Here is a 15,723-nt window from a genome sequence, read left to right as displayed (position 1 = left end):
TATCCGAATCACTTGTAAAACCATGTTTAGATTTCTTTTCACTTTTAGCAGATATAAATGCTTTATTTGCAGCCATTTTCATGTTTGTTTTCCTTTCATTAATAACTTTTGAACTATTTTTAACAATTGGTGAATTCCTTTCAAGCTCTTTTACATTGTAAATCTGATTATTTTCTTCAAAATAGAATCTATTATTTGCAAAAAATATTTTACTAGAGAGATTTTTTTCAACATTTGCATTGGGATCACAGTTAAATAAATTATGAGGATCATGCAAATAATCTTTATTACTTGTGTTAACCTTAGAAATATAGTCTGAGAAAATTTTTGCACTTGTATTGAAATTTTTTCTTTGATTCTTCTGAATGTTAAATTTCTTTTTGGTTCTTTTATAATTTATTTTCTCAAAAATTTCTTCATCAGACTCTGTTGAACTGTCACTAGATACAGTGATAATATCATGTTCAGCATGTGAACGTAAACGTGAAGGCATAGCATACGATGTGAATGTACAAGACTTCAAAAAATTATTTTCTCTTGCAGTCGTAATAGATAACTTATTCCCTTTCGCATTTTTCTTTTTGTTTTTTCTTTTATTTGAATAAGCTTCTTCTGAACTCAAAATAACCGAGCATTCTTTATTGTTTTGTTTCGTAAGTTCCCTTTCTAAATTGTTTTCTTCAGTATTTTTCTTTTTGTTTTTTCTTTTATTTGAATCTTTTTCTAAATCAGAAATGACTATATATTCTTTTTCCATTCTTTTTACAAGTTCTTTTGCTGAATTGCTTTCTTTGATATTTTTCTTTTCCTTTCTTTTTTTAATTGAATATGCCACTTCTGAACTTAAAATAATTGAACATTCTTTTTCCTTTTGTTCCGTAAGTTCTCTTTCTGAAGAATTATGCTCATTTTGTGTCATAATTTTAGCTTTTGATTTGTTTTTAATCTCCCTAACAGTATCATTTGAAACTTTTGGTGATTTTTCTTTTTCACAAGATTTTTTCACACTTACAATTCTTCTTCGGATTGCCTCATATTCATTAGTGTGTTTTTGGAACAAATCATTTTCATCTTCAGAACTATCACTTGATAATGTGACAACACTGTTCACATTTGCATTTAATTTTATTCTGCTCATCTCAGAAAAAGTACTTTTTATTTCTCTCTTTCTTTGATTTACTGGATTTAAAACTGATGCTACAACATTTTGTGATGATACATGTTTCAAACTTTTCGTATTCTTTATAGGAAAGTCGCAGGAAATATGTTCATTGATAGGTCTTTGTTTATTAAAACAGTCAGATATCTTACATGAATCATTTGTCACATCAATACAGACTTTAATATTTGCATCAGAATTAGATTCTTTAAAATTATTATAAACAAACTTCGGCTTACAGTTTGGATTGGTAGTACTGTCCTCACTTAAAATTCCTAATAATTTAAGACATTCCTCAGTTTCATTGAAAAAAGGACGTTTATTGTTTTTCCGACTATTAAGTATGTTTACTTTATCTTTGCTTTTAAATCTTCGTTTCTTTTTATACGTTAAGAAAATTTTCTTCATTAATGCAGGATCTGCCATTTTGGTGATCAACAGGTCTAGGTTTTGAATTTGATCCATAGTATTTCTCTCTTTAAGTCTGTTCCTTACAATTGTCATTCACAAATGCAAAAGAATATCGATTTTTAAAAATGTTTTCTACGTAGCTTAAAGTGATTGATACTAACAAGAAGTTTTGAAAAATAATAATTCATTCTTGAACTGCTAGGCACTGTGTCGCTCATTGAACTGACAATAATGATTCGTCCTCAAAACTTTTGTGCACTTCTAACCCGTTGGATAGAAATTAATAATTCGTCCGAAAACTGTTGGTCATTTGTTGAACTGACAATAATAGTTCGTCCTTAAGCTGTGAGCTCTGAGTCACTCACTGGATTGGAATTAAAAATTCTTCCTAAAACTGTTGGGTACTGAGTCGCTTACACGCATTACTAGACAAAATTATTAACGAAATTTAAGAATACACTAATTTAAAAATTCCGACATGTGCGCTATTAATTTGTTTTGTTTATACAGGATCTTAACTTGTGTTGCCATTAGTCGTGATGGAAAAATATCGATTTCAAATGAAAAACGCCAAACACGTTCCTCTTGCAGAAAACTACCAATGATAAGTTTCTGATAGCGAAAAATCATGAAAAGGAATTTTCGATAACAGATTCTTCATTCTAGGTAGAATTTTCAATCATCAACAATTTTTTTGGCGAGATTTGCCAGAATGAAATGTTTCTTGCCAAAACTTTGGCGATGGCGACTGCGAATCATTTTCAACCAATCATACATACGCAGTATCAAGAGAGTAATCCGTCATTTACTGTCAAGTCAAATTGTCGATCAAATTTCTCGATTGTCGCCTGTTTGAAATGTAATGTAAACAAAAACAAACACTTCTTTCCAGTGTAGTTTTCATTTCAATCCGTTTAGCACAAATTTGAAGAAATACTACAACTGAGGGCAGACAAGAACTTTGCTTTGCTGTTTCAAAGCAAAATCATGAAACGACTTCGGTGCTTCATCTTACATGCTTACAAATCAGTTTTAAAAGAATAACTTCACGTTACAGTTTTTGTGAAAGAAAAATATAAATGCACGTAACAGAAGCATAGCCTTTAGATTTGTTTTCGATTAATGATGGCTGATCGTTTATCCCAATTACAAGATGCGGTAAATGCTCAAGCTGAAAATATCTGCAACAGTATCGGCGTGTTACAACAGTGTGCCACTCCAAGTAGTTTCCCAGAATTTGACAAACCGGGACCCAAACCGCCCCAACCTCCTGAGGATTATTGCCAAACATTTGCCACTTTAATTGCAAAAACAGCGAAAGATATTGATGTTTTGATCGAAAGTTTACCGAGTGAAGATTCGTATCCTGAGTTACAAGAAGCAAGTATAAAACGTTTGGATGAGGAAAATAAAGAGGCAGCTCGCAGGCTGGAAGAAGTTGTGCACAAAGGTGAATTCTTACTGGAACAAATCAGGCAAGCACTACACGATATTGCTCAATCTCAGCAAGAAATGCAGAAGCTGAATAGTGCACAAACTAAGTGATTTGTAGTGTTGTGTTAAACGTTAAATATATTAGTTTACTGAAAAGTTTCGTTACTTATGCCATAAAATTGCCTCCATCTCAGCGAGAGATGCAGAAGCAAGACTGCACAAACTAATAGATTTGCAGTGTTTTATGTATTACATATATTAATTTACCTAAAATTTTCATTATTTATGCCGTAAAATTGCATCAGAACTTCAAAATGTGTTTTAGATTACTTAATGCTCTCGTTTATACTGTGTGTACATAATTGTTTGGAATATGTTTTGATTGTGATAAACTTCAATTGTCAAAACTCAAATAAGGCGTAACATTTGTTATTGATTTAGATTTTGGTCTTATAAGTGTACAACGCTCAATGAAACTGTGTTCTTTCTTCCCTTTTTTTTAAATCTTGTGCATCTTATTAAAAGCTTAATCATTCCATGTTCATATGTAAGATTCGAAGTTGAAGTCACTGTCATGAAAAACTAAATGTTCCATTCTTAAATTCCCCCAAAAAAAAAAAAAATGCTTTCATTAAACTGGAAACAACATAAATGATTGTAGCATTCTTTCACTTTTGTTGAATTTCATGCCTGTTCAAATAGTTTTCAGCTTTTTTAGTACCTGATGTTAAAAATCAAAATTGTAGTAATAATGTTAAAAAATACTCTGTTAAAGACATCATAATGGCATCAAAAGCATTGCAGTTCAAACAGCAATGCGGATGCTTTTTATTGTGGTTCCTATAATTGAAATGAAATATGATCCTGTAATGGAAACTAAATGCTGGGCCTTCCATCCAAGGACAATGGCACCCCCCCTCAAATGCTATGGAGAATGCACCCCAGAACTAGATCCCCCCCACCCTCTCCAAAAAAAGGGAGATCAAAAACCCTCTGAAAATGTTCAATGACAGTCTGGGCTGTGTACAACCCTCGTTGGCACCCTTGCTAAACAAATGTTTAATTTGTAACCTCCACTCAACCTACTCAAACTCATTTATGACTTTAATTAGCAATTAATGCTAGCTTGGCTTTCCCCATAGGCCTCTGACTATCAAAACGCTTAATTTGGTGCATATAAAGGAACTTATCTATCAAGAGATATTTCTTTTAGAAAAGAAAACTTTAAACAGGTTTTTTTATGTCCATAGCAAACTTGAGTTTTAACAGAAAACTGCTAATATATTTTTTCATTTCAACAGCAACATTGTTTGTAATGCATTTGACTAGTTGTTCCACAAAAATGCTCAAATATACTCAGGAGCGCCCAAATGTGAGGTTACTCCCCAAAAATGTTTATTATTGACCATGTTTTTCGATGATTCAAAAAATTGAAGAAGCAGTTGTAATAATGTAATTATTTTTAATTATCCGGTAAAACTCAGGACTTCATTCAATAAATTGAGAATTTCTCCTCTCCCAAAACATTAGATTCGGGAGACCTCTGAGTATACTTTAAAACAAAGATAGTTTCAAACTTATATTATCAGGAAAACAAAAGGTGCTACTTTTCAGTTATGGATTGTCCTTGTCTTGGCAACTTAATTATGCACCTCTTTTTCTCCTTTTATAATTTTAATAGAACTTTTAATGCCTATTGATGACAATATATCTATTAAGTGGATTATTTGTCATTTTAACTTAGCTTTTAACGTTGTACTTAGCTAGCAGATTATTTAAATCAAAATTTTCACATTGTTTATTTTTCTTCTGTAAATTATTTTACATTTTAATTGTTTAATTTAAATGTTTGCCACTTAGGTCATATTCCAGTTCTACTTCTAGTTAGTTATCAATGTACTTCTTTGGCAACTGCCATCAAAAGGACAAAAGCAATGATTACCATGTTATGAACAGTCATACCTTTTCTACCGATTTTTTTAAAGCAAAAATGCAGTTTGAAAAAAAAAATCAACTATTTAAAAAAATTTTCGTGTAGAAGAAAAGATAAGAACAAAGTTATAAGATGTATAATACATTCAAGTGTTATGTGCTACTTTGACGGACATTATAGATGGCTCAGAGCAACATAACTGTCCCCCAATAATTTTCTATTTCGAAGATAGTTTTTCACTCAGGCCTTTTTAGCAGGGCGCTGCATCCTGCCCTCTTTTTTGCATTTCTCAATGCGCCTTCCTTGCCCCTTTGAAGTTTTCACAACCAAAACCTCAAAGTGGTGAAAGCCTTGAAATGTCTTCCTTTCCTTCAATTTAAATATAAATCTGAATTTTCTATGTCATCATCATTATCTTCAAATCTAGTCTTTAACCCTACAGAAGTCGCCTTTCCTTTTGTTACGCTAGTGCTCGCGCTTTGGTCTTTACCTCGGCGTAGGGATCCGTGAGACGAAAGCAGAAGAAAGGAAGTGCCAGGGAGAAAATGACACCTGACTAGGATGGAGCGCTATTGGTCTAAATGACCAACATACTTTTCCAAAAGCTATGCAACTTTGAATTTCCGAAGAAAATTCTCAGAACTAAGTGTGTGGGCTGGGGGGGAGTCTGACCTTCAGCTACACTGATGGGCCCCATTATTAGAATAAAGGGTGGTGGGATAGAGTGAAATATCTGACAACGCGCAAGGAATCGACCGAAGCGCGACTTCTCTAGGGTTAACTGATCATAATCAGTTGCTAGGAAGTCACTTTCCTAGAAGCTTGTGGTTGAAACGTTTGGGGTAACAACACTCAGGCTACGACACAACAGCCCGGAATCTTACAACATTATTGACACTGGCCGTGAAAGCCTCATTCTTACATGTTAATGTTATTTGCCAGTTTATGCCATTTTCATTTTTTAGCAAAAAGGGAAGTTTATAAAGAGCCAGTTTTATTAACAGTCATTTTCTTGGCACCTATAGAAAATCTTAGATGAGTACAGATATTGATTTTATTGGAAATACTTTATCACCTGTAATTTTAATAATGCATAAATTTGTCACCATTAGAAATTTGAGAAATAGGTGCCTTTAAAAACATCACTTTCATCATTATCCTAGCAAATCGGTTCTCCTGAACCATGTGTTAGTTGTTTACTTGTAAATTTCCATTTAAAATGCTTAAAACTAACCATTTCCTCGCCCTTCCTCAAAATGTTACTATATCCTCCTGTAATTTTTTTTTTCTTCTGTCTATGTTTTGTGGAGTATCACACTGTACTGCTCTCTCATAAACTTTAAAAGTAGTTTTCCTTTTAATTCCTTTTACAAAAAGGAAGTATTGTTTTCCCTAAATAATTTTTACTCAAAAATCGACCTTAATTTCCATTTTACTCGCCCCTGAATGAATATTGAGTTTTTTTTCGACTCGACCACACGTTTTCGGTTCGAACCACCTTAAGTGCCTAAGAAAGTATTGACACGTGAAATATCCATAATGACGATCCCCGAGTTAATTACAACGAATATTCTCGTGACGTCTGTATGCATGTGCGTATGTATGTCGCATAACTCAAGAACGGTAAGTCCTAGAAAGTTGAAATTTGGTACGTAGACTCCTAGTGGAGTCTAGTTGTGCACCTTCCCTTATAGTTGCATTCGGGTGTTTCTAAAGGGGTCTTTTGCCCCTTTTTGGGGGTAAATCATTGTTAATTTTGATGTAAACTCGAGTGGTGTTATAATTTGGCAGACACTTGGCGATATATTGCCAGTATTTTAGTCGCCAACTTGGCGACAAATTTGACGTTTTTTTTCTTTTTTTTAAAATCTTTTTCAATTTGGCCACTGTTGGTGATATTTAGAGAGTAAACTATTGAATTACATTACAATTGCCAGTAATGGGGAAATTACATTAAATTGAGTAAAAGGAAGTCATGCGATGCACACATCAGCTCGTTTTGGAAATAAATTGTAGTAACTTTAAAATTTAGACAGTATTGGGGGGAGGGGTTACCTTCTTTCCCTTGCCTATTGCCTTGACAGACTTGCCAACCCTCCGGATTTAGGCCTGAGTCTCCGTACTTTACGTTATTTTCGACACATCGGGATTTAGCGCTGATATCTCCGGATTTTTGTTCAAAAACTTAACAGCACCAAAAATTAATACATTTCTTCAAAAAAATATTCATTTTGATTGAAAAGAGAAAAAAAAAACCGCCCGCAAAGCTCTCAAACAGTTTTTTGGCGTTTTGCCAAACTGCCGAAACGCAGGTGTAGCCTACGAAAATGCAATGCAGCACAGAGGTTAACGGACAGAATTTTCGTAGGCTACGACATGGGACTCGCTTGTTTCTACGGAGTACGTCGTTGATCACGTAGCGTGTCTCATTGGAAGAAACAGGTGAACTAAAATAACTTTAACTTTGACGGTTTTCCTGCTAGCTCACGTGGTCAGAACTTGTTTGTTGTTTGTGTCGGCCGGTGCGAGTGCGAATTGTGTAATGTAAATTGTAAATGTACATGTATGTTGTGTTGCGTGTTGAGTAATATAAATTGTAAAGTGCGAAACGATGTCAAAAAAATATCGGACGGCATTCAGCAAAAGCTACACTGAACAATTTCCGTCAATCAAATCGTCAAGAAAAGGCGAACACTTTGCGTTTTGCTCCACCTGTGCCTGTGACTTCTCCATTTTGCATCGAGGTAAAGCTGACATAGAAAAACATATAAGCACAGAGAAACATACACGGAACTCGGCTAGCTTAAAAAATAATAAAAAACTTGATGCCCTTAAGTCTAATCAAGACTTGAATGTTATCCGTGCGGAAGCTCTTTTTACTACGTTTATTGTGGAGCATAATGTCGCAATTCATGCTAGTGATCACGTTGGAGCGTTGTTCCGAAAGATGTTCCCCGATAGCGATATCGCAAAAAAATATGGGTGCGCAAGGACCAAAACTACTGCAGTCATTAAAGAGATGGCAAAGTTTGAAAAAGAAAGTATTGTGGAAATACTGAAGAAAAGTCCTTTTTCAATTGCTACTGATGGTAGTAACAAAACTGATTGTAAATTATATCCAATTTGTGTCACATATTATAATGAATCTTCATTGCAAATTGAGTCTTCTTTGCTGTGTTCACCTGTTTTAGAATCAGATGGAACTGGGGTAAACATATCTCATCTTTTATTAAGCGCATTGAATGAAAACCAAATTGATCTGGACAATTGCCTAGCTTTCGGGGCTGATAATGCCCCTGTGATGATAGGAAAAAAAATTGGTGCTGCTGGCATTATGAGTAAAAGCATTTCCAATTTATGTGTTATTGGCTGCCCTTGCCATCTTTTAAATCTCGCAGCTGAAAAAGGTGCAGCTATGCTCCCTGTAAATGTCGAGGAATATGTTATTGACATATATTACTATTTAGATAAAAGTTCCAAAAGAAAACAAAAATTAAAGCAATTTCAGGCATTGCATGATACAGAGACAAGAAAAATAATAAAACATGTATCAACTAGATGGCTTTCATTAGGGGCGTTCTCTAAAACGCCTGTTGGAGCAGTGGGATCCGTTGGTATCTTTTTTCAAAGAAGAACTGAAAAGCAAGCCTAATTCAAATAATACTTTAAAAGATTACAAAATTCCAAAAGTAAAGGCCTCTGAAACAAGCAGCCGTTTTAACATGCAAGTAGTAGAGTCAACATCATCTAGAGCTAATTTTCAATCTAGCGCTGTTAAAAGACAGAAATTAGATCCTGATGTTGGTGATCATAAACTGTCCAAAAATATTCTTTCGAGAGAAGAAAGAATCTTTATGTTTCTAACTTCTGATTTAAGTAAAGCCTATTGCTTATTTTTAACTCATATTATACCACTTTTTGAAGAACCCAATGTCAAGTTGCAGTCAGGATCTCCACAAATACATATTCTTCATGAAATTTTAATTACAACTTTTAGGAATGTTTTATCCAGATTTATTGTTCCTTCAGCAATTAAAACCAGTACTTCATTGTTAGATGTAAAATATCATAGTGTGGAAAATCAGAGGTTAGATTCAGATCTTGTGATTGGACAAACATGTTCAAAAGTGGTGGAATCCTTAAAACCAAGTAAAAAAAAAAGAGTTTTTTAAGTCAGTTAGGATTTATTTCACTACTGTCTGTGATTATATGTATTGTAAGTTCCCATTTAATGATGAAGTATTAATTAATGCTCAAGTATTGAACTTGAATAAGTTAGAGACATCTTCATTTTCTAGTGTACAGTTCTTCTGCCAAAAATTTCCAGTGTTGACAAAGCTTCTAAAATATCAAAGTTCTGATGCATTACTAGATGAACTGCAAGTTCAGTTTTGCTCTCTCCAAGTAGAAGCTTTGCCTGAGGATATTGTAACTGAAAAAAGAATGGATGTGAAGTGGGCGAAACTGAGTAATTATACTGAAAAAAAATATGATCTGCTATGTAAATTTATGCTCTCTCTGCTTACTTTACCACACAGTAATGCAGAATGCGAGAGAATTTTTAGCATGGTAACCAAAACCCACACTCAGTTTCGTTCTCAGTTATCAAATGAAAATTTAGAAAGCTTGCTGACAGTCAAGTCCAAAATGAAAGCTCCTTGCTTCGAAAAAAAGTTTGATGATTTATTTTTAAAAAAGGCAAAATCTTGCACTTTTAATTCTTTAAAATCATAAAATATTTTTTTTAAAGCAAAATTTTCTTATCAAATGTAATATCTTGACAAGTATATGCTTATTAATTGTTTAGAAATGCTTTAGATTAATAGTATTCATTTTGCTATTATACCTCAACAGTTAATTACTAGTTCTATTAATAAAAGAATAATTAAACTTCAAATTGTTTTATTTCTGTGTATAAAATCCATATTTTCTGTGTAAAAAAATTCGTTTATAACACAATGCCATCATTTTAATCTTAGCATATTATGATTAAAACTTTTCTGTTCTGAAAGTAAGATATTATTGCGATTTTGATATGTCGGTACGTTGATAAATAAAATTGCAGGCTTTATCATGCAAATTGCAGGATTTTTCATTTGTCTAGGTTGGCAAGTCTGCCTTGAGCACTAAATTAGAATTTTTAATAGTATGCAACACTGGAATATCAAAGAGGAAATTGCAAAAATAGTTCAGTTGTAACTTTACTCGAACCATTTTAAGAAATAAATGTGTTGAGAAATAAAGATGTTATATTACCAGAGTTTGAGAAATTTAGTTCTTTGCTGGGTTAAAACTGATATAAATAAGTTGCACAAAGAGTTGGCTTTTGATGGTGTGGTGGTAAGACATGTGTGTTCAATATGCCTTTCAGCTTGGGTTCTTACCTGCGGTTTAAGTGGCCGGTCTGTGGATTTTCAAGATGCAAAAGATCGTTAGCGCCCATGTCCTATGACTGACTTGGAAAAGATCCGTTGGGTATTCGTTTAGCTTTGAATCCCCTCAGAAAAATTAAATCTCTTATGCAGTTTCACCCTTATGCAGTATTGTAAAGAGCTCAGATACCTCCATCTGGTAGAAAACTATTTCATGAATCACACGTTTGCTAGTCTAGTGCTTAAACCACTAGGCCAAATAGTACCTAAAAGTATTGGGGGGCTAATGATGGATTAGACATGCTGAATGGGATATCACAACCCCCCCCCCCTTCCACAAGCTAGAGCCTTCTATATGTACTATTGGGGCGTCACCCCAAGCAAATGTGCTCATGGAAAGAAACTTAAAAACAGATGGAACCATTGTTGTTGTGGTGGTGATTAATCTGTGAAAGTGATTGCTGAAGACATCATGTAGGCTTTGTGAGTTTCTTGTGTTGAAGAATTATGTAGGGACTGTTTCAGCTACATTTAGGGAGCTTGATGACCACGAATTATACTCTTACCTCCATTACACATACTAATTATAAATTTATTGTCAACTCCCGATAACTCAAATATTCCCTTTCTCAAAATTTCATTTGATCCGAAAACAATTTAGTGCTCTAAAAACAAAGATGTCTCTCTCGAATGTAGGTACTCATTTTAAGTTGGAAGTTTCTACGATGTTTTGTGTTTATTTTATGCATAAAAATGTTGCCAAAAGGAAAAAAAAGTTACATTTTCCTTTAACGCATTGCTTTGATTTTCAGCTTATATGAGGGACTGACGTTGTACTTTTTGCCGTAGCTGACGACCTAAAACTTAACTGAGTAACAGTTAATCAAATCATGTTTTTAGGGCAAAAAGGTGTTTAAGAATAATGCGAACTGAAATCAATAGAAAAAAAAAGGGCTTTGACAGAAATAGTAGTTAAAAACTGCTATAAGGGTTGTGATTTAATGAACATAAATGATAACGAAGCTAAAGCGACTGATGAAATAGCAGGGGTGCCCCCCCCCCCCAAAGATCAAGGGTGCACTCCCCTAAATATTGCGAAGACCCCACCTCCTCACAAAAAGTAAAAAATGCCCTTTAACCCCCCCCCCCTGAAAATTTTAATGGCACAGTCTGCGCCATGCCCCCCATCCCCCTAGATGGGCACTCTGAAATAGAATCATTTTCATTTTAAAATCTTTGTTGATGCAGAATGATCGCGGAAATCAAATTTCTTGAATACTGAAGAAAATATAGCTACACGTGGTGAATCCTCTTGGTCTACTGTAAAGAGTCAGCGTGTGCAGATTCTGATGAAGAATTTTTACCACCTCCAACTAATCAGCAAGCATTGTAAATATTTTTCTGCAGTACCTAGAAAATATCGTTAAAGAATAAGCAGTCAAAAGTAACTTCTTTTTTCCAAGTATTTCAATAGAATGTATTCTTATGTAAACTGATAATTAATTTTATCCAAATTATATTTTTGAAAATGAAAAAAAAAATTATTCTTGAGAAGGCTGAGAAAGGAACTTCCGAATTTTCGGAGGTCCCTTGGGACTTCGGGTTATCGACAGTTGATATACATGTAGCTCAAGATAGACATAGGCTTTGTAATATCTTGCTTTTTAAGACATTTCTACTGCTTGATTAGCATACTTTTGAATTTCATGTTGTAATCAGTTTAGAGTCCTTACATGAAAACGTAGTAACGTTTTTATAAAGGGACTCTAGGGTTGCGTTCGACGAGCTCGACCGGGAGCTACCGGTAGTTAATCACGTGGCAGCTAATGATCACGTGCTCCAATTAACCAATCAACTGCTTAGAATGGTAACCGCTGTGGTAACCGGTTGATCATAGAACGCTTCGGTTAGTAACAAGTTACTTACCGGTCTACCGATGAGTTTCGTTGAACGCAAACTAGTTCAGTTATGGTGTTAAAATTTCTCGGAGAGGAGGAACCTTTGATTTGTATGTATCACTCTTCTTGCACCTTTGCGCTGAATGTAAAATAGTAAAAACGAAAATAAAAGTTGAATTTACTTTTAACAAAAAAAGGTTAATTGTCTTTGCATTTCCCCATAGTTGAAAGGTATTATCGAGTATATCGTATTTTTTAACAGTTTCTTGATGGCTGGAAAACGTATGATTGTTTTTGATCTCGGTAAGTATTAAATTTAATGCATGTTACGAAATTAGTTGACATTATTGCTAACACATTAAATTATTGGTACACAGACTTTTTAAGGGTAACAAAACATTTTTAGACGAGGATGAAAGGAGTTAGTTTCTAGAGGGAGATTTGATGCACCCAAAGGTTGATAATTTCTCTTATTGTTTTTTAAAAATTCACACAAAACAAGATAATTTTCATCTCGCAAATGTTGCATTTTAGATACAGAAGCATTTTTCAATGCACGAATTATATTTTTATGAAGAAAGTTTTTTCATTTAAACTTTGTTTAAAACTTTTTTCTTTTTTATTGCCAAGGTTGCCACATTTAAAAGCTGCGGATACAGGACAAGTTAAGTGGCAATGTAGCATGTATATGAAGAAGTGCAAAAGAAAGAAAAGCAAGAAATTGCAGTGATATACGAAATTGTTCTGATTATATTAACAGTTTTGTGAAAGTTTTTGTCTGTCATAGAACTTATTGCTGAAACTAGAATTGTTTTCTTGTTGTCAAAAACCTGCAAAAACCCAAGTACTGACGTTGTAGTCAAATGCAGTCATTATTGACATTTTTTATAAACACGTATTATTTACTCATGCTGAAAAAAAACTTTAAGTATAATGTACGCATCATATCTATCAGGTTGTTTAAAAACTATATTAATAAATTTCAGTACAATAAGTTTATAAATTTTCCTTTCAATTAATTTTGCTGTTGTAAAAATAGTTTTATGGATATTTCAACTGCTAAACCAAGCTATAAAAGTTGGTTTCCAAATTTTTTAATAACTGAAGCAATTAGTTACAAGTATGTTATCAATCTAAAAATTCTGTGTCAGGATTTATGTACCGGTGGCTATAAAATAAGTATCTCTATTTGGAGCAGTCTGTAGCTTGAAGAAATCATCCAAGTGCAACCAAAATTGGAACACTTACTAATCTTGAAGGTTGAAGAAGGATGGTGCAATAAAAAATTTTAGTTGCAAAATTTGCCTACAGGTGGTGCTTTTGAATCTGTAATGTGTAACACAAGAGGAAAGAATTTGCATGTAAAGCTGGGTGGTTTATTTAATATTGTTGCAGGCATATTATACTTGCGCATGGCAGTGCCGATCAAGTTCAGGTTTCCACAACTTGACCATTGCGCTGGAGGACACAATATGGCAGTCTGCGAAGTTTTCAACTGCAGAATGCAAGGCATCTGGAGCGATGTTTTGCACATGTTGAGTAATGTTACCTTTTAGTTCACTAAGGTATGTGACACCTCCACGGTACATATTAGACTTTAAGAACCCCCAAAGCCAAAAATCACATGGTTCCAGATCAGGGTCCCATAGGCGGATTTAGGACTGAGTTCCTGGGGGGGCAAGATTTTTTTAAAAAAAAATTTAGCAACACTTTTATTGCCCCCAACTCCCATGTTTTTGTCTGTTTCCTGTGATGCATAAGTCCATGCTTTACTTTTTTGTGTGTCGTTTTCATTAATGTGTGTTTTCATGCTGTCCTTTTTAAATTGACCATAAGCTGGTATCAAGAGAGAGACGCAGGCGTCCCTTTTAAGTGGGAAATATAATATCTCCAATTTTAGGGGCCGGGGGTTTCTCCCCTGGAGAAAATTTTGTAAAATGGATATAAAATTCTGCATTTTGAAGCCTTATAAAGGTTAACTGGATAGACATAGAAATTGATAACTAGATTTTACAGTTATACAGTATTGTTCAAACTTTGTAAGAAACAGCCATTTTAAGTTTGAAAGAAAAAATAATCTAGATTTCTCATTACAACAACCTTTTTTTAATTATAAGTAGTGCAGAAAACGAAAAGGAATAGAGGTGTATCATTTTTTTCCTGGCTAAACAGATTAACAATATGCAGTAGAAGTAATTGGAGCCCACTTTGCTTAGGATTTTCAAAGACTTATCTAATTATTTTCAAGGACTCTAGAATAAATAAAATTATTTAACGCACTTCATTTGTACTTTCCAGTCTCTGATATTTTAGTACTTGATTGTAAATTTTTACAGTCCTGTTCTAACTTTGTGAGAAATAGCTATTTTAACTTTAAAAGAGAAAAGAAATCATAAATTTTTCATGACAACAACTTTTCTTCAGTTGCAAGTGGGGCAGAAAACGAAAAGAAATAGAAGAAGTGTGTATTTTTCTGTGCTAAACAGATAGATAATATGCAGAAGAAGTAAGATAAAAGCAATCAATACAAAAGAATTTCCAAAATACTGCATTCGGAAATGAATAAATAGCAAGATATGAAATATGTGAGTCACAAAAATTTATATCAAATAATATCAGGGTGGCGACACATCAGGAAAATCAGGGAGATCAGGGAACTTTATTAATCAGGGAAAAATCAGGGAATTTTGAAAAAATAACAAAAAATCAGGAAAAATTGATTTTATGAAGAAAAAAAAATTTTTTTTTTTTTTTGCTTTACAAAATTAAATACTCTAATTCCCTACGCATTTTCCGCCAATTATCTGTTAAAAAAAAGTAAAGTTAATGAGGTTTATACACTGCCGCATATTTGTGCATCTTTTTTCCTCAACGTCAAAGTATTGAATGTTACTTATTAACCACAGGATGAACTTATTAAGATTACTTCTGTGTCTGTTAGGTTGTTTATTTTACCTAGCTTGAAATTTCCTTTTACACTTTCAATGCTACGTAAAATAAACAACCATACAGGCAAAGAGGAAGCCTTCATTAATGCCTTAGCTTGTTTCCTTTATTCCATTGTCTCCAAGTAATTAAGTACTGTAATCACGATTTCAAGAAGAAATCTTTGGTGGTTTTTGAATTAATACTATAAAAGCTTAAAAGTTATTACTTCTTTGGGTTTTTAATTTAATTGCTGAAATAGAACTTTCAATTAAAAAAACTTTGTTTTTTGCCGTTATACTATTTGTTGTCGCCGCAGATTATAAAGGTTTTTTTTTCTTCAGACTTAAGTAATTTTTTAATTTTATAACCAAGTTGTATTCTTTTATATATTTTGAAATTAACTAATTGCTTTTTTTTTTCTTGCATTCAAAATTGTTTGTTACAAAAGCAATCTAAGATTTTTTTTCGTTACATACTGAAATCATTTGAAATAGAGTTAACTTGTGAACTTAAGTAAATATTTTTATTTTTTTATTGTTAAAATGCTGTATTCATTCATTAAAACCTATATTCTTGATTAGAGAAAAG

The sequence above is a fragment of the Uloborus diversus genome, chromosome 7, assembly GCF_026930045.1.
Source record: "Uloborus diversus isolate 005 chromosome 7, Udiv.v.3.1, whole genome shotgun sequence".
Lineage (NCBI taxonomy): Eukaryota > Metazoa > Arthropoda > Arachnida > Araneae > Uloboridae > Uloborus > Uloborus diversus.
This window is presented reverse-complemented; position numbering follows the sequence as displayed.